This window comes from Rhinichthys klamathensis, unplaced genomic scaffold (genome assembly GCF_029890125.1).
Source record: "Rhinichthys klamathensis goyatoka isolate OS25496 unplaced genomic scaffold, OSU_Roscu_1.1 h1tg000533l_1, whole genome shotgun sequence".
Lineage (NCBI taxonomy): Eukaryota > Metazoa > Chordata > Actinopteri > Cypriniformes > Leuciscidae > Rhinichthys > Rhinichthys klamathensis.
In genome coordinates this window covers 61721-70000 of record NW_026607009.1, presented here as the reverse complement: position 1 = coordinate 70000, position 8280 = coordinate 61721, and the positions used below count along the sequence as shown (strand labels likewise).

At 38.7% G+C, this 8280-nt stretch overlaps 1 protein-coding gene across 2 annotated transcripts in view; it reads right to left on the bottom strand.

Annotated features, from left to right (window-relative positions):
• Positions 1–8280, bottom strand: part of prkcz (protein kinase C, zeta) — a 77867-nt gene that overhangs the window by 19330 nt on the left and 50257 nt on the right. The gene's annotated exons all lie outside the window — the stretch shown is intronic.

Here is an 8280-nt window from a genome sequence, read left to right as displayed (position 1 = left end):
CTAGCCTGACTACGTCAGACTTCGTACTTCCGCTCAATTTAATTTCGCTTCTGTACTCAGTCTGTACTCTATCCGTTTTCCTCCGGCCTGAAAACAGCCGGCCAATCAACGAACAGAGGGCGGGCTGAAAGCCGTGACGTAGTCGCTAAGCGCCGAGTTTAAGATTAGGTCAGGGAAATCGAAAACGACCGCGGATATGGATGCAATTCGCTGTGTTGTGGAGAATATTCCCGGCATTAGCAAACTGAAGCCCGAACACGAAGAGTGTGTATTAAACATTTTGAATGGAGGTGATGTTGTGGCCCTACTCCCTTTGGAAAAAGTTTAATTTATCAACTATTACCGATCGTCAGCGAGAAACTGGGGAGCCTTTTGACAGGTCAGTGTCTCCTTTCTTTTCCAGGTCTTAAATATTGCCATGACATGCTGTAATCTTGCAATTAAGTTGCAGCATTTCCGACAGACTCGAGATGAACAAAGAGCTGTGTTTAACAGAACTAATCCTAACTTTGACAGTTGGCTGCAAATATTTTTTTGTTTCTCTCTACTGTCAAATATCAGTTTAGAGGCCCTGATTGTACCGTGGATGCGTAGATTAACTTCGCATAATCTGCAAAAGTCGTTCACAACCATGTTCACTCGATGGTTTAGTTTTCACATCACACATTTGTTTACAGTGGAAGTTCGATGCGGCTGAGCTGGCGAATAACACACGTCATAACCAAACGTTATGTGATTGGCTTACGGATAACCAATGATTTTATACTTCAGACAAGCCAACAGTTGTGTTAAGAACTGTTCACGGAAAAGTTCTGCACCGCAATTTCTGGTGTGGCACAAAATTAAATCTCGAGGAAGCAGTAGGCATATAAGCATAAAATACATTGGAAACAAAAATGCTGGGGGGAATGAGTACATTTTAAATTAGAATGAAAGTTTTTATTGATACTTTTTGGTATTGAATGAATTACAAGAAATACAATTTATAGACAAAATTTCTCTCGACTCCTCCATCTTGGAAGGGAGCATAACGTTGCCCGACAATGTCCAGTCAAGAAGTTCATATAAAAAGTTGGACCAGATCATATGTGCCAATGTTTATGAGATTCCACTGTGACATCCACGTTCAAGTAAAAACACAAAAAAGAGACAAAGCCATTTTTGTTTGTTCTCACAAGGCCACTAATATTCCATTACTCCCGGCATTAAAACACTCTGAAAACAAACCAATGGCTCTGTAGTAGTAGAAGTACCTCAGAGTGTATTTAATAAAAGAGAATAAAGACAAAAAAGTGAAGAGGGACAAGGAGAGGAGTAATGGAGGGTAGAAAGAAGAAAAAATATGGACCACGGTATTAATTGTAGACTGAGGTTTGATGTCAAGCACTCGGTCAGAACAGACCGATTCTCTGGACGTCAATACTATGGGTCAGATAAGGTTTGTTTTCACATGTTGGACTCTTTTTTCCTCGCTAACGTTCTCTCTGTGTTTTGAGGACATGATCCTGCTGTGTTCCACTCCACGCCGATCTGCACAAACTGGAACAGATGGCCCCTCGTCTCTCCTTTCACTACTATTTCACTCTCTCTATTGAGTCTAATTCATGAGTCCAGCTTAATGTCTCTTGTGTCGGTCTGTCAAATGGCCGTAAATAGATTTTTACTTTTATTAAAGAATCTGTGAGTAGTGAGCCGGTATATTCTGAGTGGTTTCTATGCAGTTACTAGACTGTAGCATTTCTTCTGTTCTCTTACTTTGCAAATAATTTTCTGCCAATTACCGTTCAAATGTTTTGAGTCAGCAATATCATTTTTTTAAAGAAATTAATACTTTCATTTAGCAAGGACATATTAAATAGATCAAAGGTGACAAAAAAGACATTTCTGATGATACAAAAAATGCTTTTAAACTTTCTATTCATCAAATAATCCTGGAAAAAGTATCAGTTTCGACAAGAATATTAAGAAACACAACTTTTTTTAACATTGACAACAATGTCTTGAGCACAAATCAGCCTATTAGAATGAGCAATGATGCTATTAAATATTAAAATAGAAAACAGTCATTTTAAATTGTAATAATATTTCACAATATAATTGTTTTAACCGAATAAATGCAACTATGATGAGCATAAGAGACTTTAATAAACTATAGATCGGTTGTGTATGTCATCCTACTCTTTCCCAAGAGCAATACATTCTGCTTTTGCATGTGTGTGGATTGCAGTGTAATGGCAAAACAAAAGTGGAGAGAGACATAACAGAGAGTTAAAGACGGCACACAGGGGAAAAAGAGATGTTAATTGGTGCCCAGCCGCCATGTGTGCATGTTTTTTATTCCCGAGGCCATTGACTCCAGAGAGGCAGGCATGACGCAGTTGGCTTCAACCTGCCTGGTGGAACATGCTAACGCTCGTCTCTGTAGCAGAAAACCAATTACACGCGCACACCCATCCAGATGCACAGAGACTCTTCTCACTGATGTGTGGGAGGGGATTATTCCCACACAGATCCTTCGCTAGTTCTCGCTTCCCGCCGTTCTCTCACTCTCTCTGTCGGGGTCTGGCATCTTCCTCTCAGAGAAAAAATGAACGTAAACTCACTGGTAATCTGCTAGGATGATATGGTGCTGATTGAAATCGGACACTATGGCTCCCTTTGACACCTGGCATTAGCATGTTTTCTGTGATCGTATCACAATCGGATAGCACTTGATCACATTAAAAATGGCACAAATGCACCCAGGATGTATGGTGATCTGATCACGGACTAACACATTTTTGAATCTGAAATGCATTTGAGCCTATTGGATTTGTAATGTAAATGCATTTTTTCACGATTCTGGTCACCAGAGACAAAAACAACAAGAACAGGGCCAAAGTCTCATTCCAAACCTGTGTGAGTTTATTTCTTTTTTTTTTGCAGAACACAATTTTTTTTTTAAGGAATGTGAACGTACAATATAAATCAATGGGGTCCTAAATAGCCTTGACTTTCTCTTCACAAAAAAAAAAAGATACAGAAAAGGATTAACCCAGTGGAGAACAACAACCAAAAACACGTGCAACTACCCATCTCTAATACACATACATCTGCTGTCATAGGAATGGATAATTATTATTAATACATTCAAACAACTGCAGTGGCAAAGCTGGCTGAAATGAAAATCACGCACATACACACACACAATCATTGCCTGATCTCCGTGACAGCGAGTCACGGCTGTTCTGACTGTGTCTGTGTTCTAGAATAATAGAGAAAAGCTTGTTTCTTTCTATTCGCCACTTAAAAAAAGAAAAAAAGAAAAGGAAACCAGGTCTGAATTACAATGATTCATTTAATTGAGCCAATTTTAATAAAATGCTTTTAAGACTTAATCTTTTAAGATTAAACAATGTCTCTGATTTACAGTTGTGTCCTTCTACAAACATTAGAAAAGACCTTGATTTCACTGCAGCTGTGGATAAGAAAACAGGAAATCCACATACAAAATGATTATCTATGCTGGAGTACTGAGGAATAGTCTGAAAACCAGACAAATTTGTCTAGTGTGTGTATATATACACTCACCTAAAGGATTATTAGAAACACCTGTTCAATTTCTCATTAATGCAATTATCTAATCAACCAATCACATGGCAGTTGCTTCAATGCATTTAGGGGTGTGGTCCTGGTCAAGACAATCTCCTGAACTCCAAACTGAATGTCAGAATGGGAAAGAAAGGTGATTTAAGCAATTTTGAGCGTGGCATGGTTGCTGGTGCCAGACGGGCCGGTCTGAGTATTTCACAATCTGCTCAGTTACTGGGATTTTCACGCACAACCATTTCTAGGGTTTACAAAGAATGGTGTGAAAAGGGAAAAACATCCAGTATGCGGCAGTCCTGTGGGCGAAAATGCCTTGTTGATGCTAGAGGTCAGAGGAGAATGGGCCGACTGATTAAAGCTGATAGAAGAGCAACAGTGACTGAAATAACCACTCGTTACAACCGAGGTATGCAGCAAAGCATTTGTGAAGCCACAACACGCACAACCTTGAGGCGAATGGGCTACAACAGCAGAAGACCCCACCGGGTACCACTCATCTCCACTACAAATAGGAAAAAGAGGCTACAATTTGCAAGAGCTCACCAAAATTGGACAGTTGAAGACTGGAAAAATGTTGCCTGGTCTGATGAGACTCGATTTCTGTTGAGACATTCAGATGGTAGAGTCAGAATTTGGCGTAAATAGAATGAGAAGGCAGGCTGGTGGTGGTGGTGTAATGGTGTGGGGGATGATTTCTTGGCACACTTTAGGCCCCTTAGTGCCAATTGGGCATTTTTTAAATGCCACGGCCTACCTGAGCATTGTTTCTGACCATGTCCATCCCTTTATGGCCACCATGCACCCATCCTCTGATGGCTACTTCCAGCAGGATAATGCACCATGTCACAAAGCTCGAATCATTTCAAATTGGTTTCTTGAACATGACAATGAGTTCACTGTACTAAAATGGCCCCCACAGTCACCAGATCTCAACCCAATAGAGCATCTTTGGGATGTGGTGGAACGGGAGCTTCGTGCCCTGGATGTGCATCCCACAAATCTCCATCAACTGCAAGATGCTATCCTATCAATATGGGCCATCATTTCTAAAGAATGCAAAGAATTGAAAGTGGGTGGTTTTACTCATTGTGATGGATGATTTAGGGAATTTGGCCTTTGTGTTTCCTCATATTTAAACTCCTGTGAAACAAGAAGTCATGGCTGGACACTTTCATGTTCCTAGTCCTCCTGGTGTGCTAAAAAAGGTAAATATTAATGGGAATATACTTCAGTGATATTTTACTCGTAAAAAATTCTAGGGGTACCAATAATTGTGGCCAACGTGTTTTGGAGAAAAACATTTATTTCATAATGTGATTTCCCCACCCACTTTCAATTATTTTACTTCAATGAAAGGTTAGATTTTTGGCAATTTTTTGAATGAAAGATCAAAAGGATAAACTATACAGATGTATTTTTTACAGCCATTTTTGATCATATTTACCAGGGGTGCCATTAATTCTGAGCACGACTGTATATACAGTATATATATATATATATATCCCGCCAAAATAAATTTTAAATGCTACAAGTGAATTTAGGGATCATTTATGATTTTGTGCTATATTTATTTATGTATTACAATTTGCAGTCTGAATATATACATGTACAGACAGTTCAGAAAAAGTATGTAAATAAACAATCACAGAGGATACACACACACAGCGTGAAAGGTGAAAGAGGAATCACAATTGCTCTGTTACACACACATACACTGATCCAGCAACTGTGAGGTGTAAAGCATGTTAACGCACTCATCATGCTCTCAACCAATCTCAAATAGACGTCTGTAGTGTTTTTTCTTTGTCTCCAACTTGAGGAAGACACAAGCTAATTGAATGTCCTCTTACTGTACATGTGGATGTGAGTGTAGGAGCCTCTGATTCGTACTGTGAAGAGTGAGACTGACTCCAAGTCGGGTCCTAAACCTGGCTGGTGATGTGTAGTGTTATCAAGCGCACAAGGTTCAGATGGATAGCATAATCCAGTTAGCTGGACTGGTAGTTGTTGTAACTACAGTACACCATCTGGTTACAAAAAGCATTCAAACGTAGCTGTTTTTGATGAAAAAGTTCCAAACAAACACACTTTTGGACCCCATTGTACAGTATACATACTGTTTATGTTGCCAAATGGGCCGTCGAATTCAAACAGGTCTCAGCAAAAACAAAGAATAGAGAGCTCATAGATACCAATTTCTAGGTTCTACATGCACCAGGTCCAAAACTCTTGGGTCTCAGATGTGGACTTCCTGTTCAGCCTCCCCTGCTAAATCTGTCTTTACATGCTGGCGTCACAGAGAGTGAGTCTCTCCTCCAGGGCCCAACACTGCAGACGGTGTGAAGAGGATCTGTCTGAGCGGAGACAAGCTTTTACACCAGCGCTCAAGTCTACCCCCTGCTTTCTCATTCAGCTCGCTCTCTATCACTGTCTCTCACCGTCTCAGTCCAACTCCCTCTTCTCATTCATCTCTCTCTCCTTTTCTCACTCTCTCCCACTTTGTCTCTCGCTGTCTAAAATCATTTCCCTCTCCTCATTCAAGCCTTTCTCACTCTATCTTTTGCAATCTGCCTCACACCGTCTCTTTCACCCCCTCTGTCTCTCACTGTCTAAATCACAGTCCCTAAAGCAACACTGAAGCTTCGCTCATTTCACTAATCTGCACTCCATGACTTTTTTCCTATATATATTTCCAATTTCCACGTTATTTCTCTCTGCCATTTTCAAAATAGTCGCAACACTCTCCGTAAACAGCTAGGATATGGGTGATTATTCAATGACAGGCATTTTTACTTTTTTTTTTATATGAAGGTTACATTAAAACTCTTGGAAAATTAACAACACTCCTTCATCTTTTGAAAGGTAGCTAAAATAAAAGAACTTTTGTTGTAAAAAAATTTGTTTTACTTTAATATATTATAGGCCGTATTACTACAATCTTTTAATCCTAAAACATGAAAATTCATCATACAATTATTATATTTTGAAAAACAGTAACATTAATAGTTAAACTCAAACTTTTATATTTATTAAAAATAATTTGAAATAAACTCCAAATAATTAATTTAATACAATTAGTTAATCAATTATTAAATTAACTTTAATAATAAATATTTTAAAATATTTTGTTAAGTGTGAAAAAGTGTGACCAATACAATTTGTAATGCTGTGGAAGCGAAATCCGTTGGTTAAAAAAAAAGAGACATAAATGACAGCATTGTCCTGTGATATATGTACATCCACTCCAGGACATTTAATAAATGTGTGTTTTAAAAAAAGTTTATTTCTTGAAAAGGTGAAATGCACTCATAGTTAAAGAAACACTTGTATATGGCATCTGGTAAAGCTGAAAGACAAGTTTCTCCTGACTCATCACAGGCAGGCGCCAGACACACACATGTACGATCAATCATCAAAAGAAAGATGAATAGAAATATTTCTGCAATGGCAAGGTCAAACTGAAAGAAATTCCACACTGCAAAGAAGCACAGCAGTGACAATATCCACTTGAAAAGGGTATATCAGTGTAGACACAGAAATAGTTTAGACAGGCTACGTGCTTTCAGTTGAGCATCAAATCAATGTCTTCATTCATTCATGAGCAATTAACAACAAGTGTAGCGCAACCCCGTTTATTAGCAGAGCTCAGGGGGTTGTGTGCGAGTCTGTGTGTCCAAACTCATCCATTACGCTGGTAAAGTGGCAGAAAATCCCAGCAACTGAAGCATGGTGCGTTAGTGACAGAACTCTAGAGCGCATAATTTCCTTTCCACGTTGCCGAACTTGTGAGTGCACATCAGGAAATACACGGCGGACACGACCAGCCAACGCTAACCGCAATTACAGCTAACAAAACGCGACAGATCGCAGCTGAACGCCTGGCTGAGGACTCAGTTATGTGTAGATGTACAGTACAAGTACAGTGTGTCTGAGGCAAGTATGAGATGATATAGTGGGGAAAGAACTAATTTGCTGCCTCTGCAGTTTTTATGACCCAGACTGAATCTGCATGCTGTTTTCAGACTCTCTGCGCTAATTTTCCATATCTGCAAAGATCTTCAACATTGTAACGCTTTATTGATTGAATATTAAAAAACAATCTAGGGTGGGGTCTTGGTTCAATCCATCGGTTGTTGATGTAAAAAAGGGACGTGGTTTATGCAGAGAAAATTATTAGAGATGTCCAGCATACATCACCAGAGATAAAGTCTGTCATTTCACCGGGAAATAATAAAATAATAAATAAATAAATAAAATGAAGGATATGCATGGATGATGAATACTAAAGATTTGATGACACATTTGTGATTTATAATGACCTGAAATCTATAGTAAAGTCATGAATGTTTTTGTTTTGTTAACTTTTATGGTATCTAAAACATTTGAAATCCCTGACAAATATTTTGTATACCTGTATACTGCATATAAAGAATATATACCTTTATAAACCGCCATCCTTTTGTTACAACGTACTTTGGGAGGGTTCAAGCTAGGCTTGGGCGGTAATACGGTAATATCGTATACCGCGGGATCTAAAAATGGCAACGGTATCAGTTTCAATATCGTCATACCGTCATAAAAAAAAATCCAATGCACTTATATAGGAGAAAAGGATTAAATATTAAATATAATTTATTTAATGGCTAAAAATGCTTATGTGTGGTTGTCATCACGTGACAGTGTGGAGGAGAA